Raw genomic sequence first — 19,943 nt, forward strand, 5'->3', positions numbered from 1 at the left:
GCAGTCGGTGGGACTAGGACCAGCCCAGCTACTATCTGCAATAGTTGTAGCTTTGGACCTTCAGGTGATGTTCGTCTAGATATTAGTTGCTATTAGGGGTATATAGCAGGCCTCAACTCTAACTACTCTAGTACCACATCATCAGCCTGAGCTACAGGGACTAATTGTTCAACAGCCATTGACATCTGCCGCTCATCTTGATAATTTAAAGAAAATCATGCCACTTTAGGAGCAGAAGATGCTTGGGGTGTTCCCTTGACTATCACCGCTGAGGTTTTCTAGGGCGGTGGATGAGGATTCCCATGAGTGTCTACTTTTCGTGAACAGCTGCAGACTTTGGGTTTAGTGGAGTCGAGAAGAGCTGACTTCACTACTTATCAGCTAGACGATCCTGCCCGACAGTAAAGGCATTCATATTTATGATTAGACCAAAATCTCCACTAGTGTTGTGGGCTGAATTTTTAGAAGCCATTTTTGCTCAATTTATCCCAGGAGCATTATAGCTCAGCTCCAAAATCATTTTTTGTAGTTAGAGTAGGGATTATGATTGTATCAAAGTATGAGGCCTGATTCTATGAGCTCTCCATGTATGCAACCATAATCTTACCTATTGAGGAGGAAAGGGTATGATGATTTGTTAAAGGGTTGAGACTCCATCCTTAGTATTAGCGGGCTTCTTATTTCTAGATATTATGGACCTTCATGCATGCTTGAGCAGCTCTATTGCGAGGCCCAAGGGTACAAGAGCAAGAGATATAGACAGAAGGATAGCCAGGGTGGGCACTTCTTTAGGCCTAGGGAGATATATGACCGATCCCATAGATATTCCATCAGGGCTAGTCTAGTTTCCATTTCCAAGCCCCACTTCATACATCATAAGGCCATCAGGCAGGCTTTAGTATCTGTTCGAGTCAAGGTCGAGGTGGTTTTCAAATAACTTCTTCTAGCTACGGTGGACGATCTCTATCTTTAAGCTGAAAACCATAGAGTGCGATGAGTATGAGATTTAGATGATTGGTCCCGTAGTTTCCTCTTTGTAGCTCAGCCGTGCAAGCTTTTAAAGAAGCTAAACCCGCACCAGCAGCAACACTTCTAGTCAGTGATAGAGGCAATTACAAGGATAGCAAGGGTGGTCATCAAGGTGCACAGGAAGGTCCCTGAGGAGGCAGGACATGAGGTTGAGTTGATCCATGGGGTAGAAGAGCCCAGGCCCACTTTAAACTAGCACGACCTAGAGTAGAGGTTGATGTCTCGGACGATGTGATCAAAGGTACGGTTCTAATATATCATCAGCCTGTATCAGCTTTATTTGATCCAGACTCTACCTATTCTTATATATTTGTATATTGTGCCCCTCAACTGTGTATGTGTTTGGATCCCTTTAGTTCAATAGTTGCTTGTTTCAACTCTAATACGTGATTTTTTAGTAGTCGATCAGGCTTTAGATCCTGTGTGGTGACTATTCTGAGGTGAGACATGAGGGTTGACTGCATTTTGCTTGATATGGTAGATTTTGACTTAATTTTAGGCATGGACTAGTTATCCCTTCATCGCGTTATCTTGGATTGCTATGCCAAGACCATTACCATAGCGATGCATGGTATACCACCGGTGGTGTTACAGGGCTCTTTTAGTCGCATGTTGGTTAGGGTGATCTTTTTTATTTGAGCTTAGAGGTTAGTGGCTAGTGGAGGTTTGGCATACTTGTCTTATGTTAGAGATATGAGTAGGGAGGGACCCTATGGTTAATTCAGTGCCTATTGTCTGAGAGTTTGCAGATGTGTTCCCTACTGACCTGCCTGTCCTTCCTCCAAATCATGACATTGACTTTTCCAATTATTTAGAGTTGGGTACTCATGTTATTTCCATCCCACCATATAGTATGTCCCCCACAGAGTTTTAGAAGCAGAGTGTGTAGCTTCAGGATCTCTTGGGTAAGGGATTCATTCAGCCTAGTATATCTCTTTAGGGTGTCGCAGTCTTGTTTGTTAAGAAGAAAGATGGTACCATAAGGATGTGTATTTATTACAGGCAATTGAAAAAGGTAATGGCGAAGAACCATTACCCGAGGCCTAGGATTGATGATCTATTTGACCAGCTTCTGGGTTTCGTGGTATTTTCTAATATTGATTTGATATCTTGCTACCAACAGTTTAGGATTAGGGTAGTATACATCCCTAAGACCATATTTAGGACACGTTACGTCCACTATGAGTTCCTAGTGATATCTTTCGGGTTTGACTAATGCCCTGTCGCATTCACAGACTCGATGACTTGGTTATTCAGGCCGTACTTAGACTTATTTCTCGTAGTCTTCATTGATTATATTTTGGTATACTCGCGGAGCTGAGATTATCATGAGCAACATTTGAGGGTAGTTCTCTAGACTTTGATTGATCAGCAACTTTATATCAAATTCTTAAAGTGTGAGTTTTACCCTGAGTTCGTAGCATTCTTAGGGAACGTGGTATCCAAGGATAGCATTATGGTAGATCCAGTGAAAATTGAGGCTATTTGTGATTGGGGTATGCCTATTTCATCAACTGAGATTCATAGCTTCCTCGAATACGCAGGGTACTACAAGTGCTTTATTGAGGGATTTTCTACTACAACAGCACCTGTGATTCGATTGACTTGCTAGGATATTTTGATTGTGTGCTCGGAGGAGTGTGAGAGGAACTTTTATAAGGCTAAAGGTATTTCTTACAACCTCTTCTATATTAACTATTCCAGTTGAGGGCGACAGATTCAATATTTATTATGACGTATCCGACATTGGTTTGGTTGCGTAATGATACAGCAGGGCTAGGTTATTGCTTATGCATTGAGGTAGCTTAAGTTTCAGAACGCAAGTACCCCACTCATTACATGGAGTTGGTGGTGATAGTTTTTGCATTTAAGATTTTAAGGTACTACCTATATGGAGTTTGATGCAAGGTCTGCACTGATGACAGAAGCCTTCTATATATTATAAGTCTAATGGATCTTAATTCGAGGAAGAGAATATATTGAAACAGGTTAAATCAAAGGGCATCGTTGGATTGACCTCTTAAAGAACTATTACATCTGTATTCTCTACCATCTGGACAAGGCGAATGTAGTAGAACATGTCTTGAGTTGAAAGGCAGTGAGTATAGGTAGTCTAGCCTTTTTTTCTACTATAGAGTGACCTTTAGCTTTAGACATCCAGTCCTTAGCTAACCGGATGATTCTACTTGATATATCTGATTCATGGTGTGTGTTAGATTATGTGGGAGTTCTGTAATCTCTATTAGATCGGATTCGCAACTGTCACTCTTCAGATAAGGATTTAGTTGCACTTCGAGATTGGGTTTTAGGAAATAATGCCGGCCTGGCAACTTTAGATTCAGATGTGGTATTGAGGTTTGGTGGTCGTCTATGTATTCTGAGAGTTAGGGGTTTGATCTAGTTGATCCTTAATAAGGCCCATGATTCTAGATATTCTGTCCATCTAGGCACTGCTAAGATGTATCATAACTTGAGTCATTATTACTGGTGGAGTGTCATAAGGAGAGATACTGCAAATTATATATTGTATTGTTTAACTTGTCAGCAGGTTAAGGCCGAGCATTTGAGGCTTGGTGGCCAGCTTTAGAGATTAACCATTCTTGAGTAGAAGTGGAAATGGATCACCATGGACTTCATTGTAGGGTTGCCTCATACTTTCCATGGCCTTGATAGTATTTGGGTAATCATATATCGATTGACCAAGTCAGCACACTTCCTCAATGTTCATACTTTCTATAGTGCCGAAAGGTTGGCACGTATCCACATTTGGAAAGTGGTTCGTCTTCATGGTGTGCCTGTCTTTATCATCTCAGACCACTCATAGTTCACATCCAGTTTTTAGATGACCTTGTAAAAAGAGTTATGTACCTATGTCGACCTTTGCATAGCTTTTTACCCACAGACTGATGTCTAGTTAGAGTGCATTTTTTAGGTTCTTGAGGATATGTTGCGGGCTTGTGTTCTAGATTTTAAAGGTTAGTGGGACTAGTTCTTTCCATTGAAAGAGTTTGCATCTAGGCCTTATATGGTAGGCGTTGTCGCTCTATAATTAATTTGTTTGAGTCTATAAAGCCTAGTACGCAAGGTATAGACTTGATGTAGGAGGCCTTAGGTCATGTGACGCTGATTCTGGATAAGCTTAGGATATCTTTGAGTAAATATGAGAGTTATGCATATGGTAGGCATCGGCCGTTGAGATTTATCTATGGTGATAGAGTATTCCTCCATGTATCGCCCATAAAGGGCATAATGAGATTTGGGTGGTGTGGCAAGCTTAGCCCCAGGTATATTGGACCTTTTGAGATTTTGAGGACAATTGGTGAGATTGCATATGTGTTTTCTTTGCTTTCTTCTTTTTTAGCTATTAACCGTATTTTCCATGTTTCAAAGCTGCACCGATATATCCCAGACGAGTCCCATGTACTCTAGTATGACTTAATTGATTTAGATGATCGTTTGAACTATATTGAAGAGCCAGTTACTATTTTAGCCAAAGATGTCACGCAGTTGAGATCCAGAGCCACTCTTGTGGTTAAGGTCCATTGGAGGCATCGTCTAGTCAAGAAACCAACCTGGGACCGAGTAGGATACAGGGGCATAGTTCCCTGGCTTATTTGAGCCTTCAGGTACTTCTTGACCCTTACTTTAGTGGATGATGGTTCTTTTACTAGAGGATATTATAATGGCCCTCTAAGTCATTTTTGAAATAAAACATTCATTTCGTTATTTAGAGCGTTCCTATAGAGACCCTATGTCATTTATGACTTGCTGGCACTGACTATTTGGTCGCCTAATTGTTCGTTTGGGTTTTAGGCTCGTTTTCCTGTTTTATAACTTTTATAAGTTGAAAATTTTACTTTGGTCATAACTTCAGGTAAACGACCTCAGAATGAGATTTTGATAGTTTTAGCAGCTCTAGAATGGTAAAATTAGGCAACTAGTCTGGTCGGCATAAGTATCGAGGTAATTGGTACGAGTATAGGGCCATTTGGCGCTTTTGCCTTTGAAATTTGGCCTATGGTTGACTTTGTCCACCATTCTTGGAGAACACATTTGGATGAAAATTCAAACAACGCGGATAGTTTTGAAATATTGAGTTCTGTCTAGAACGACCCTTTATTCGCTTCTCGAGGTTTCCAGTCTATCCATGGCCATTGCAAAGTTTTGATCAAAATAGCACTCGGGTGTGGGACCCATTTTCTTTAAAATGACCTCATATGGGAATATTGAATGATCCATTGATTTTGGAATGTGGAATTTGGACATGCCAAATTCATTTTGCACCAGCTGATTCTGGTGTCGTCACCAAAGCAACACCTGGTCACTAAAGTGACAGCCACTAAAGTGGCTAGGGTTTGCTAAAGAGACCAGGCCGCCTGGGCAGGTGTCGCCAAAGTGACATGGTCTTCTCTTAAGAGAGGCCTGCCTCTTTGAGGAGGTCGCCTAAGCAATCATCAGGGGTTTACTTAAGCAATACCGAAGGCTAGTTGTAAGTTTAAAATTCGGTTATTTCTTCTAAATTTGAAGTACTATTTCTCTCTCAATATTGATCCATTTAGGGTGATTCCAAAGGATAATTAGTGTGGATATTTGAGGGAAATCATTTAGTGTGTTCAGAATTAGGAGTAAAGGATTTGTTGGAGGTAATTTACCCTTTTTCCCTGCGATTTTAGTTGTTTTTGTGCTTAGATGAAAATGTTGATGCATGTTTTGATTGTATCTATTTTGATGTGTGAATTGTGTTCTTTTTTGTAACACAAGCTTGAGGTAGCATTTAGGACCTTTTCCTGGAGTCAATTCCGTAAGTTACAGAACCGTTCTCACAATTTTCGATTTTGACTACGAAATTAGCCCATCTTCGAATTCGATAATTTTAATGTAATATCAAATGTATATATGTTGTGATTCTATTTTGGTAGCGTGACAGCATTCGGAGACCATTCATAAGGGAAAACGCCTGGTTCCATTAGTTGGAGCACGCGCGATCATCCTATAGTAGGCTATGGTTTCCCTCTTTTAGAATAAGCATGTTAAGGTGTTAGTATACTGATTTTATATGTTTGGATTTCAAGTATGCTAAATTCCTAGGATTCATGTCCTAGGCGTTATTTTTGGGGAATTTTGGACTGTTAAAACTTATCTCCGGTTAATACTGACCATTCATAGCTTGTGGTGTGTGTTGTACCATTGGTTTTTGTCTTTGAATGCATGTTTGGTCTTATTATAGGATTAGACTAGTGATTGCCATAGACTTGTGTGGTTTTGGTACCTTTAGGCTTTGGAACTTCTCTGACGTCATTTCATACAACTTATCTCCGTTTAGATTGATGTAGCAGACTTTAATCTGATAGTCTAAGCCTTAGCTATGTATCAACAGAACTTTGGAGCCTTATCTCATAATGTACTATTCTTATATGGGCTCCGTATCCCCGGATTCATAGGTCTGGAAGTCTATTCGTTGATTCTGGTTAGATATGGTTAGGGCTGTTGTCATGACCTGAACTATAGCCATGCCATGATACGGCGATCTAGAACCCGAAGGATCCCAATAAGACCATATTAGAATACATCATATACATGATGTAAAGAAACATAATAAAGATAAGCGAAAGCATCAACTCAACATAAACGTCAAGGAATGTAAAGTCAATCCAAACGTCCAAACTGGACTTACAACCTTTGAACATCTAATCTCGCCTCTATTCGAGACTTTATGGATGCTTAGGAAACACTCGTAGCTCACCCGAATTATAGAAAATGTCAAAGTAGCAATATGAAAGGAAATTCATGTCCTCGATGAATAAGGACTCACCAACTCTTGAGAACTAAACAACTCTAGCCATGAATAGGATAATTGTTGTTTGCTCCTACATTATGAGACAATGTTGGCAAAATATGTGTTAGTACAAAAAAGGTACTAAGTATTTTAGATATGTATGAATAAGTAAAAGAACATGAACAATATGACATAACATGCATACCCTCATAATGAACGTGAATAAGGCTTAAAAGCACATTTAAAACACATGAAAACTTAAGGTTAATGTATCATAAAACTTCATAGTCAAACTTACATCTTTGCATATAACTTGTATGGTATAATACGTTTAACCGACATCTTATGACCATGCGAGCTATAACATGGAATCCGATGTAACTCCTACATTGAGAGGAGAGAGGATACTTGCCAAGGTAGAATCTATGAAAAAAACTTTAACTTAATAGTTATATGTGGATCCTATAACTAGGTCATGAAGGCAACTTACGCGGAAAACGTATTTTGGGAGTTTAGGTTGCTACTAGGATTCCCTTGGATAACTAACTATGTTAGTGGACCAAACCTCACCTAGAATTCCTCTCGGTGCTTAGTCAATATCCCATCAAAATTTATTAAAACATGATCATAAATGTTGTAGAAAGAAATAGTAACTACTTATAAATCCATCTTTATAAAACATATTAGGAGTAGCTCATTAACTTTAGTGATTCATAGGAATCCATATATTCGGTGAGAAGTGTCCTTATCACCATCTTAAAATGATTGTGTGAGAATTATACTTATCACATCATAATAAATATATTGGATCATAATTGATCATCATCATAACCTCATCATTAAATCATAATCTCAACTTCATTCATGAAAACTTTCTTTGAACATTATTAAACTCATGAAAATCATCTTTAACTTCATAATCATAATTCAAAGTAACTTTATACATGGGTATTCTTAACTCAACTTGAAATCATGCAATTCATATGAAAACATGCTTATAATGATCATTGATAACATTTTAAAATGAAATTGAAATAGCCCAATGTAATTCATCAAAACTAGGGTTAATATAATTGGAAATTGAAGAATACTTTGAGAAAACCTTGGGACTCCAAGGGTGAAAGGAAACTATGGATCAATCCCCACACCATGGTGAAATCTACTCAAAATTATTGAACAACCTTAGTGGAATTTAAACCCTAGCTTGAAACTTGGAGAAGAACCTTGAGAGAATTTGTATTCTTTTCTTAGGAGAATTTAGATGAATGATTTAGAATGGGGGAAATTTAAAAGGGATGGGTAGTTATAGGCTTGAACTTAGCCATAATTATGTCTAGGTTCATAGAACTGAACTTTAGGAAAAGACACAAGTTCCCTTTATTAAAACTCGAATTTGACCTTATGTGTCCAGTTCTATGCATTGTCCTCAAGTCTACGACTTGTAGACTAAAGTCATAGTGTAGGACTAAGAAAAACCCAAATATTCAAGCCTCAGAAGTTTTCTTATGAATTAAGTTCATGACTCATCGTCATGTTAATGAATCGTCAAAGTGACTCATCCTGCAGGTCTGATGAAATCATGAAAGAAGAGCCTCTAATGTTTTCATACGAGTAATTTTTATGACTCGTAATATTTCTTACAACTTGTCATTTTTAGTCATCCTACAGTTATTGAAACCTGCATTTTAAGAGCCTCTAATATTAGGGTACTAGTCAGTGTTACAACTCGTTGAATGAACTTTGAGTCATAATGTTTACTCGTAGGACCTCTCTTGAGCTTTTTTCCTGATCAAACCCAAGACCCCCTCTATGAATTGTCTCTATGATTCATAGGAACATGTACGATTCAAAGAGTTACTAGTAATCTTCGATCCACTTAATATTTTAGAAATTTCTCCTTGGTTCTAACTTTCTGACTTTTGGGGTCTTACAGTAATTTATTTATGGAACTCGGACTAGGGGTACTCCCCGTGATGCACGGTTGGACGTTGATCCTAATTCCGGTTCAGGTTTTTGGTTATCAAATCTCGGTCTAAGTCCCTGATCCTTTGATGAATTTTCAGTTTAAGTCCTTAGCTATTTTCATCTATAGGTTAAAGCTTCAGGCTTATGGAATGGTTCAGTTCAAGTCCTCAGGAAGTTGTGGCATTATTGGAACTTCATCGGACCCTCTCATTTTACTTCAATTGTCTCTACTGCTATCGGGCTTATGGGAGTCCATTCAGGTAGTTACTTTTAAACTTGTGCAAGAGCGTACCCTACGGGTTTATAAGAGCCCGGTGGATTTAATTAGCTTCTCTCTTCCTCTTTGTTCATTGAGTACGCTCGTGTACATACCTACATTGACTTCTTGTTCTATCTTTGGTTGTGATTAGTTTCTCGCATTTCAGTTTACTTTTTCTTATTTTGCTCAGTCGACCTATGATTCCTATAGGGTACCTATTGTTTTGTTACTCATACTACACTCTTAATCTATTTTTATGATGCAGGTATGAGTACTAGTTATCGGCATTGATTCGAGTCAGTTGTAGTCTTGATCAAAGTAGAGAATGAGCACATAGAGTTCTGGATTTTACTGTCTCCCTTTGTACATATATTTTGCCTGTCTTTTACTTTTTGAGACAACCTTATTTTTGTGGTCCACTTTTGGGACTTGTACTCATTTTGTAGTAGCTCTATCCATGTGACCTCCAGGTTCTGGGAGGGATCTTTTTGTTTGTATATATTTTGGTTTGCTTCCGTTGTTCACTTGTGTTCCCGTTATTTCAATATTGTTTTTAGTTTGAATTTTTGTACTTCTACCTTGACATCCCATTACTCACCATTCTGAGATATGGGTCGGCTTGCCTACTGATGGGTCAGAGTAGGTATCATCATGACCTGAGAAATCAGGTAGTGACATATTAGGAGAATAAAATTTTAAATGGGCGATCATATTGAGTATTACTTATAGTATTTCACAATAAGTGCTATACAAAAATTAGAGGCCCAAGAAAATCTTGGAACGATAGTCCAAGTTTAAGGTCAGATTACGATGGATTATTTCATATGATCTCTTATATAGTCAGACATGGGACGGGCATATTTACCTATATATAAGGAGTTATAATGCATATTACATATCAAATTAAAGATATTTTAGTCTAGTTTTCACCAAAAAAACCGCTCATCAAAAAGAAATGGGAGTAAAAAGATATATGTGTTTTACTATGAACTGCACAGAGACCAAAATTGGCCGTACTGGGAATGTGGCCGACACATGTTAAGTTTCTCTAAATGTTTTAAAACTAATATGAATGAGTTTAATTCATTAGAGACTGATCCTAACTAATTTTAGAAGCTCCTCCTTGTTGTTTATTCAAGCCTTCTCCTCTCCAAAATATACATAATTGTTGTCGTAGTTGTAAATTGAGTTTAAAGACCATTTATCGTGTGTTGTATGAGCCGATCCTATATATTTTCATTAAGAAGTAGTTGTGTATATGATTTCCATGTTTCCATGTGAGAAGTCAAAGAATTAAGAACTATTAGTAATTATTGACATGATAAGTTAATAATGAAATTCCAATTGTATAATTGTCGGCTTGTGTAAAGGAAGCACCTTATGGGAAGTATATATATGTATATATTCAAACCCTAAATTTTAGTGGATTATATAGAAATAGAAATATATGTTCTATTGTTAAAGGTATATGCTAGGACGATAGAAATATCTTTACATCATCCAGTAGCCTACTAGATTCCTTATAACCTCTAAACCTTTTTAAGTTCGTTTAAGTATTTATTATGTGTAATTATATGATATTTTAAAGCTTTATATGTTATATTTACATAGTTGCAATTCATGAGTCTTGAAGAGGCCTATTGAAGCCGCAATCTTATAGTCAACTTGCATATGTGTTAAATTTATTAGATATACTCTATATGAGCACGGTCAATAGCGTAGGTGATAATTCTTATGACTTTATGTTAATCCATCAATAGGATAATGTCGGTAGGAAGATACACCAATAGCTGCAGTTACAATTCACTACACCACCATGGAAGCCATGTTAGGTGGGCAGATGTTTACCCAGTTATTTGACCACCATAGCAGACATGTCTGGTTGGAAAATATTTATTCAGTTACTACACCATCATGAGGGACACTTGGCTAAGAAAGATAAATATAATGATGAGAATATGTGCTTACTTGGTTGTATTCACATAGAAAGGTTATGTTGTTATCAAATTTCTACTCTCAGAGTCGCAGGTTGATTCTATCCCTAACTCTTAGTATCTTTGATATACTTATTGTTTATAGCTTTTAGCCATACATTCTAGTACATGTTATTCATACTGATATCCTTTTTCCTAGGAACGTTGCATTAGTGTTGCAGGTGTTAGTAGAGGCCTTGGTCGTTAGTTGTAGTAGCAATTTGATTTCACCTTAGAGTTGGTAAGCTCCTTTCTTTCCATATCTATGTTTAAGTTTGACAGTATTATGTTTTGACTTTTATATGGGTATTCTAGGGAGATGTCCTGTGCACTATATTTGTTACTCTTTATAGACTTTTGTGGATGTGTATGTGTAGTTTAGTTTTGTTTTGTTTTATGGTCTTATCGGCTTTCGTTGCTCAGTTCAGTTTTATAATGGCCTAGTTGACCTTAATTGTTTTTGAAATATTAGTAGTTGCGACATTGTCAGTCCAAATTGTTGTGGCATGTGGCCTGGTTTTCCTAAGTGTTACAATTTCTAATGATTTATAGTTTATTTCTTAATTCGGTCAATATCAAGGCTAGTCGCGCCCTCCCCCAATTTTGTAGCGTGATAATTTAAAGTTGGTGAAGTGATTTTTATAGAGCCTAATCCAGTTCATGAGGCTATGGAGAAATTTTGACTCATTAGAGAGAGGTTAAGAACTACCAAGAGTAGATAGAAATCCTATGCCACTTTGAGAAGAAGAGAGCCTGCATTTGAAGTTGATGATTGGTTTATTTGAAAATCTCACCTATGAAGGGTGTGATGAGATTTGGAAAGAAAGAAATCTCAGTCCTAGATATGTTATCCTTTATTAGATTTTGAGATGTTTTGACAAGGTGTCCTATGAGTTGGATTTTCCCTCAGAGTTGGAATCAATCCATCAAGTATTTCATATTTCCTTGTCGAAGAAGTGCATTGGTGATCCAACTTAAGTTATGCCTTTTGAGAGTGTTGGTGTAAGAAAAAGTCTCTCTTACAAAAGAGTCCTAGTCGAGATTCTGGATAGTCAGGTTTGGACCTTTAAAAATAAAAAAGTCATTTTAGTGAAAATCCTTTGGAGGAATTAGTTAGTATAGGGTGCTACTTGGGAAGCAAGAGCTGATATGATGTCCAAGTACTCCATATGTTTTCCTCCGCTTAAGTTTCAACATGAGTTATTAGTTTCTCCTGTGTAATCTTTTGTATTCATGTGTTTCAGCTATTCCCATGTTTCCCTATGCATGCATGTTGATTTCCTCCTTGGTTTCATGCATTTTGATGTGTTTTGCATTCATGTTGGACTATTAAATCTTTCCCCTACTCTATTCATGCTTATTTGAATCTCATTCGAGGAAGAATCTTCCTAAGGGGGAGATATTGCAATACCTCAAAAATGTAAAGGCTAGTTGGGAAGGAAAGTGCAAAAATATGCTATTGTAGTGTTTTTACGAAGGGAGTTCACATACCTTACAAGGTACCACGATCCGTGGAAGACACCAATGGAAAGAGCCTTTATGCTTGGAATTTTAAGTCAGGGTTTACGGATGGTCGCACAGTCCATAAAAAGTTCTACAGATCATAGACTTGGTTGTAGAACCTCTTCAAAAGTTAGATAATTTATTGCTTAGCACCCAGGCATATGGAAGCTTGTACAATCTGTATAAGGTTTTACGGACCGTATACCCATCTATGTAAGCCCCTTCAGCAAGTTTATTTTTCGTTGACCAAGATGGATGACTTGTATGGCTCGTGAAAATGTAAACAGGTTGTAGAAGGTCCGTATAAGAAGTCCTTAAAAATATTGGGGATCGAATTTACAATCAGATGTACGGTCCATACTATTTTTTACAGAACATAGAAGTATCCCTAGACTCAAAGTATCGAACCACAGATTTCTTCCTCTCGCCTCTTTTGCACTACTTCATTGATTGTAGAAGGTTATAATGTTCACTGATGGTCTCCCTTTTTATGAAGGGGACCGGGGGAAGAATTCCATTTTGTCCATTATGGTAAAAACCTTTACGAATGATATACATTAGTTACATTTATATATGAAAAATCGAGATCTGGTGATATAACACAGGGTACTCGTGAAGGGGTCTCGTTAGTTATTTTTCCAAGGGGCAGTGGGTCATTTTCCGCTCTTTTGATTCCTATATTATATCATTTCTATCTTATTTATAGGACCTATAATTGATTTTAATACCCAAACCCTGCCATTCACTCTGGTTCTCTCAAATCTCAAGTCTTATTTACCAAGTTTCCTCTCAAGGTGAATCTAAGGCTCTTCAAGATTCAAGTCTTCTCTTCCAAGTTCAAGGCTAGGGTTCATCAAGGTATGTGGGAAATTTATAAATGGGTTACTCTTGCCCCATCGAGTCCTAGAGAAACCTAAATTTCTCAATTATGGTTCCTACCCAATTCTACGGTTTTGATTATTCATCCATGGGTTCAATTGATTTCAAACTTACATGTCATTATTAATCTTATTATGCATGATTTGATTGTAATTCAATGTTTTTAATGATTTGTATATGAACCCATGTCACCTGAGTTTTTTTATTATGAAATCAAGCTTTGAGATTATGCGTGCATTATGAATTCAAGAGATTATGATTTAAGGATGTTTTAGAATAAAGTATCAACATGATTTCAAGATGCGGTTAGTATTAGATCCTATAATCTTTTCTTATTACTTGGTAAGTCATCATGGTTTGAGGACATTCATCTTATGACTACTTCTTTAGACTTTACTTTACTTTCAGTTTTAGATTTTAGAATTAGCTAGGGACATGTCCTAGAAACTTATCAATATTTGTAGAGGCTTTCAAACTTAGGAGTTAGATTCTGCATTTGTGTCTCAGATATTGTCTTTTTCTATATAAGACTCTTAGTAGACTATTCATGGTTTTCTTCCTCTTTCAGGTTATTTTAGTTATGTATGTTATCTTTAAGCCATGTGGTTAACTTGGGGTATTTGGGGACTCTAAGTACCATGCCACGTCTAGGGGGTAGTCTTGGGTCGTGACATTACTACTCCGTGACTGTACAAGATTGTAATCTATGAACACAATGATAGAATAGTCTATATATGGCATGCATACATGTGTCATCAATCCCATGATGCTTATTGGTCATTGGTTATCCCAAAAGACATTACCAGAAAGTCATAATGACTATAACGAGTCCTGAAAGATATCTTAGGGATGTCTACCACCCTAATCCTCTGTTGATGGTAACCAAACCTCAAATAAATCTTAGAAAACACCATGGCACCCTGAAGTTGATCAAAAAAGTCATTGATACAAGGTATAGGGTACCTATTCTTCACTATCACCATGCTTGACTGCCTATAATTGATACACATAAGCATATACCCATCCTTCTTCATCACAAATAGAATATGACCACCCTAACGAGAAACACTTTGTCTAATTAATCCCTTACCTAAGAGATTCTAAATTTGATCATTGACCTCTCTAAGATCTGTAGGGGACATACGGTAAGGTATAATAGAGATAATACTAATTCCCTACTCAAGGTCAATAGTGAAATCAATTTCACACTCAGGTAAGAGGCCATGTAGATCGGTAGGAAAGACATATGCAGACTCACATACAACAGGCACCATCTAAATTATAACATCCTACACATATGCTAAATAAGACAAGCACCAGCTAAATACTAGTCAATACGTCTAAAGATAAGAGATAACCCCAGCCAACAGGAGACTAAAAGAGCCCTGCCACACTATCGGAGGGATATCATGCATCGCTAAGATAACAGTGTTACCATTACAATCCAAGACCGTACAATTGGAGGGTTACCATTCCATGCTTAAAGTAATATCAAAACCAATCATATCTAACACAATAAGGTCAACCCAAGTGTCACGCCCCTATATAGTCACTAAACATTCCTTATACACTTGATCCACTACTAAAGACTCACCTATGTGGGTTGAAATAGGCAAAAACACTAAAAGAGCCTCTAAAGATAAACCTAACGGGGAAACATAATAGATAAAGACATATGAATATGTAGAACCCAGATCAAACAAATTTGATGTAGGCTAATGGAATATAATGGTCGTATATGTGATAACATTTAATACCTCAACCTACGCCCTCGCTAGAGCTGCATAAAAGTGGACCTATCCTCCTTTAATTTGAGTATTTGGTCTACTTTTAGACCTACCTCCTCGGGATTCTCCTAGAGCCCCGTGGTGATCACTTTTGCAATTTTTACCATGAGCACCACCTCTAGCCGAAGGTGCTACTGCAGAAACTTGCTGAGCTGCATATGGAATAGGTCTAATCATCCCTCAATGGGGACACCCTCTAGACCAGTGGTTAATCTCGCCAAAATTATAACAACCCTAAGAAGAATTTCTTGCAAAATAACGTCCACCACGGCCTGAAGAACATGAATATGAGCCTTTCAAACTCTGACCCATACAAGAATCAGCCTAACTATACTGCTCAGCTAGATAGACTAACCCTAGTATTGGTAGTTCTAGCATTATATACTCTGAAAGTCTTTGACCCTAGACTAGGAGGCATTATAGCTGCCCTAGTAATAATTCCTCTTTTCACTACCTTTAGGCCCTCCGATGAAGTTCCTCTATAGTATGGGATTGATCAACCACATCCAAGAATGATATGCAGCTAAATCCATAGACTCAGTCTCAATCCGTAGTTGCATCCTCAACCCCACAAACAAAGCAACAAACTCTATCCTTATCATTAGGTAAAACAATCTAGCCTCATTCTCCAATACGATTATGGATCCCTACTCCAACCTACTATATTGATCCCTAATGCTCCTTCGTATAAACCTTGAAAAGAAAGACTCTAAACACTCGGTCTAAGACATGAGAGGCAACCCAGCTGGTCTATGATCTATATATAAAGGTATGAACTATTTGGCTAGTCCATTAAGTTGATAAGTTGTAAACTCTACTCTGCTAGACTCAACCAACCCTAAAGTATTCAACTTTTCTCTACAGGTCGTCAAACACTTATGGGTATCCACCCCTACATCAAGAGTCAATCTTAAGAACACCACAAACATCTTTTGTTCCTCTAATAGCATGGCTTCTGGTGTAATAACTACTATAGGTACTAGTGGCACCTAAACGTAGCAAGCCACTACTATCGGATGAATTTGCAATGTTGGCATAAGTAGAGCTGGGTCCTAAAGCATGCCTCCAGCATGACTAATAACTAAGAGATAGGCATATATACAAATATATTTCCCTAGCTTTGTTGGGTGGTTTCTAAGCTAGTCTTTGCCATACCGATTGTGGAGAATATGAGCTAGCTGAGGCTCCACAGCTAGATTAAGTATCACACATTTGACCCAATCCCGACATGATGTTAAAGCTTGTGCTTGACCTTAGGTTCATCATCTACCACTAATTGGGGCTCTAACTGAGTGCTTAAGAGCATCTCTCCTATCCGTTGAACCATATGTATGAGCAATCCTGTGCGAGAATGAAATAAATGAGAATTCTGAAAACAAAATAAGAAAAGATTACGCATGATATAGTACCAAAAGAAAGAGTGTTCTTAGAGATGTCCTATAGCCTCTCGAATATAGGATATAAATGTCTCCATACCAATCTGCAAGACTCTACTAGACATTAATGTTATACCAATGACACAAGAGATTTAGGGGCTCTAATACTAAATTGTCACAACCCAAAAACTCATGTTATGATGACATATATCAAAATCAAACAATAGGTTATCCAATCCATACTAGAATGACTAGTAATGAGTCTAGAAGGAAGAAATCTAAAAGTTTTCAAAAATTTAACAATATACAAGGTAATAAATAGTTGCAAAAAGGAATTACCTAAATAGATACAATAGTAATACATGATCTAATCTCATGACCTGGTGGAACATGGTACAAAGTTATAAAAAAGTACAAGTTCCAAAATACTAAATAAGTAAAGACTTTCTTGAATACAATAGACTAACCAAAAAGTATAAACATATAGAGAGGAATAACCTAGATCACCATTAGCTCATTCTCAATCTTTGGGTGACCCTACAGATACATAAAATCAACATTGTCAAATAGCGCTAAGGTCTGTATCGGGAAAATAGATGCATAGTATAGCATAAGTACCAAAACAACAGGTACTAGTAGGCATCATAGGCTAACTTATCTTGGAAAGTAAATACATAATAAAATTCAAAGGGAATTAACGGTATCTAAGGGTCAAGCATGCGACATAAAAGTAGAAAACCTAACAAAGTGCCTCAATGGTCTAGCATAACATAAGGATAAGGTAAATCAGATAACTATAACATAACTGGACCCTTAAAAGCAAGAAAGGTACACTAGTTTGCATTTTAAAAAATATTACTCAAATTGTAAGACCTCAAAAGTTGAAAAGTCGAGACAAGGAAAAATTCTAAGAAAACATATTGCTTCTAATATTACAAATGGATCTATGAGTCATAAGACTGATTCGTAAAGTGTATGTCAAGGATGAAAATTTGGTCAACTTTTGAAGTGGGTTTGCAAGTCAGTATATGACTCGTATAAAGTCTTACGACTCGTAGGAAGTAGTCGTAGGGCCAGTGGTCTGATTCCTGCAAATTTTAATCCTCAAGACCTTTTGTATGACTCAACAGGATGAGTTGTCAAATATCTATGAGTCATAAGAAGAACTCGTAGAGAAACTTCAGAAACTCAGGTTTTTCAGGGTTCCCAGGACAAGTTGTTTCTACGACCTGTAGGAATAGTTATGACTCATAGAGACCTAGTGTAGGGTCTTTCGTCCAGACCTAATGAAGGGTGGTTTTATCTTTTCCTATTATTCTAGCATTGTACCTAGAAATTTTTAGGACCTAATTCAACTCTATAAACTAACCCTAAGTAATACTAAACCTCTCGTTCTCACATTAACTCTCAAAATCACAAAACCTCTCTCCCAAGATTCCTCTCAAGAGTCTTCATCTTCATCAAGCAATTGTTAGGGTTTTCTTCAAGATCAAGTCTCCTTTTTCAGTCTCAAGGATAAAATTCTTCAAGGTACATGGTACTTCATCCATGCATACCTTTCACCCATGGAATCCCAAAGTTCTCTCTCTTGATTCTCTATAATTCTTTTATTCAAAAAGCCCTAATTTTATGATAATTCCTTGGGTTTTCTTATTTATAGTATATTATATGCTTATTGATTAAATTATTTATTCAATTGATATTTTCTTCATGAATTATGTATGGGTTCGTTTAAAGAATATAATCATGCATGTTTTCAGTCAAATTTCATGATTTTCAAGCAAATTATTTATGTATTCAAGTTTCTACTCTAATTTCAAGAATAAGCTATGATTATGGATTTCAATTATGTTCAACATATGAATTTCATGCAAGTTATGGAAAAAGGGTGACTTAGGATCCTTAATTGGTGACCTAGGAACCTAATGTTGTATATCATGCAAGTAAGTTTTGTGTTGTTGAAAGGCTATTACTCACCTTGAAATTATGATATGAAAATGAGTTATTCTATGAATTTTGAAACTTATGAACAAGCTTATGAGTATATATTAAGTATGATTATTATGTTATGTATTTTGTGGGATTTGACTTAGCACTGAATGAGATTTGAGGTGGGGGATCGACCTATGGGGTCCTTACATAAAGTCTCTAGTCTCATAACTAAGTTCCACCATAGGATTTTCCCTTATGGCCTAGCTAGTATATCCACATATAGCACATTTTAGTGACTGGCCTAGTGGGGTAAAATCTACCTTGGCAAGTAGATTCCCCTTTCTTTTATTTTATGGAGAGACATCGGGATTCTATATTATTGCTCATGTGGTCATATTGTCGATTATTATTTTATGCCACATATATATACTCTGTTTATATACTCTTTAGGATCTCAAATAATTCTTTCAAATCCTTTGATTAACTATGGTATTATCATGGCTTTACTTATCATCTTATCTAGAATGTACCTTTTTGATTATTGTATTTCGTGATTTATATTGCATATCATGCCTACATAGTTAGGACATTCAAACGTACTAATGCATACTTTTGCCTATATTATATCTACATGTAGGGGCCAAAGTTCACATTCACTTTTCACGTGGCTAGAGGTAAGTTCTTATACTCAAATATTAGTGAGTCCTCATCCATTTGAAGGTAAGGTTATGAGTTCATTTAGTTTGAAAGACCTCGTTATATTACATTGAGGGTGAGATAGGGACATGTCTTAGCCTCCAAACCATATTGACTAGTAGAGTCTTGTTGGACACAAATGTAGAAGTCTATGTTATCGTATTTTTTACTCCTTATAATATATGTTCTTTGAGATTTTCTTATTTTATTTCTTCTTTATTGTGCATTATGCATACTTACGATATATCAAAAGGATTGATTGGATCCCTATTGGGGTTTTGATCATCGTGTCACTATTAGGGCCTAGCTTGGGTTGTGACAAACTTGGTATTAGAGCACAAAGTTTTAAGAGTTTCCTAGGGAGTCCAACATGCTGCATCAAGTAAATTCCTATTAATGAATGTGAAGTGCACCACATCTATGAATAGGAGGTTATAAGGTATTCTAGGAATTCTTTACTTCTTTTATGATCTATGTCATGCCATAGAGTGTACTCTAAGACTTCCTCTCCCTAATGATTGTTCTTTGAAATTTTTATAAAATGCCTCCAAGAAGAGAACCTATGCAAAAAGAGGTCAATGCTAATGGAGATGAAGCTCATCCAGTCCCCCAAGCCAATAGTTCTTTGCCCGATCAAGTAACCAATATGAAGTTTTGGACCATTATCACTATGCTCGCTCATGTTATGGCCAACCAAGGGGTTATTTCTCCTCCTAATGCTCCTATTCCATTTTTTAGAGTGAGGGATTTTGCAAGGATGAAAATCCT

The sequence above is a fragment of the Solanum dulcamara genome, chromosome 1, assembly GCF_947179165.1.
Source record: "Solanum dulcamara chromosome 1, daSolDulc1.2, whole genome shotgun sequence".
NCBI lineage: Eukaryota > Viridiplantae > Streptophyta > Magnoliopsida > Solanales > Solanaceae > Solanum > Solanum dulcamara.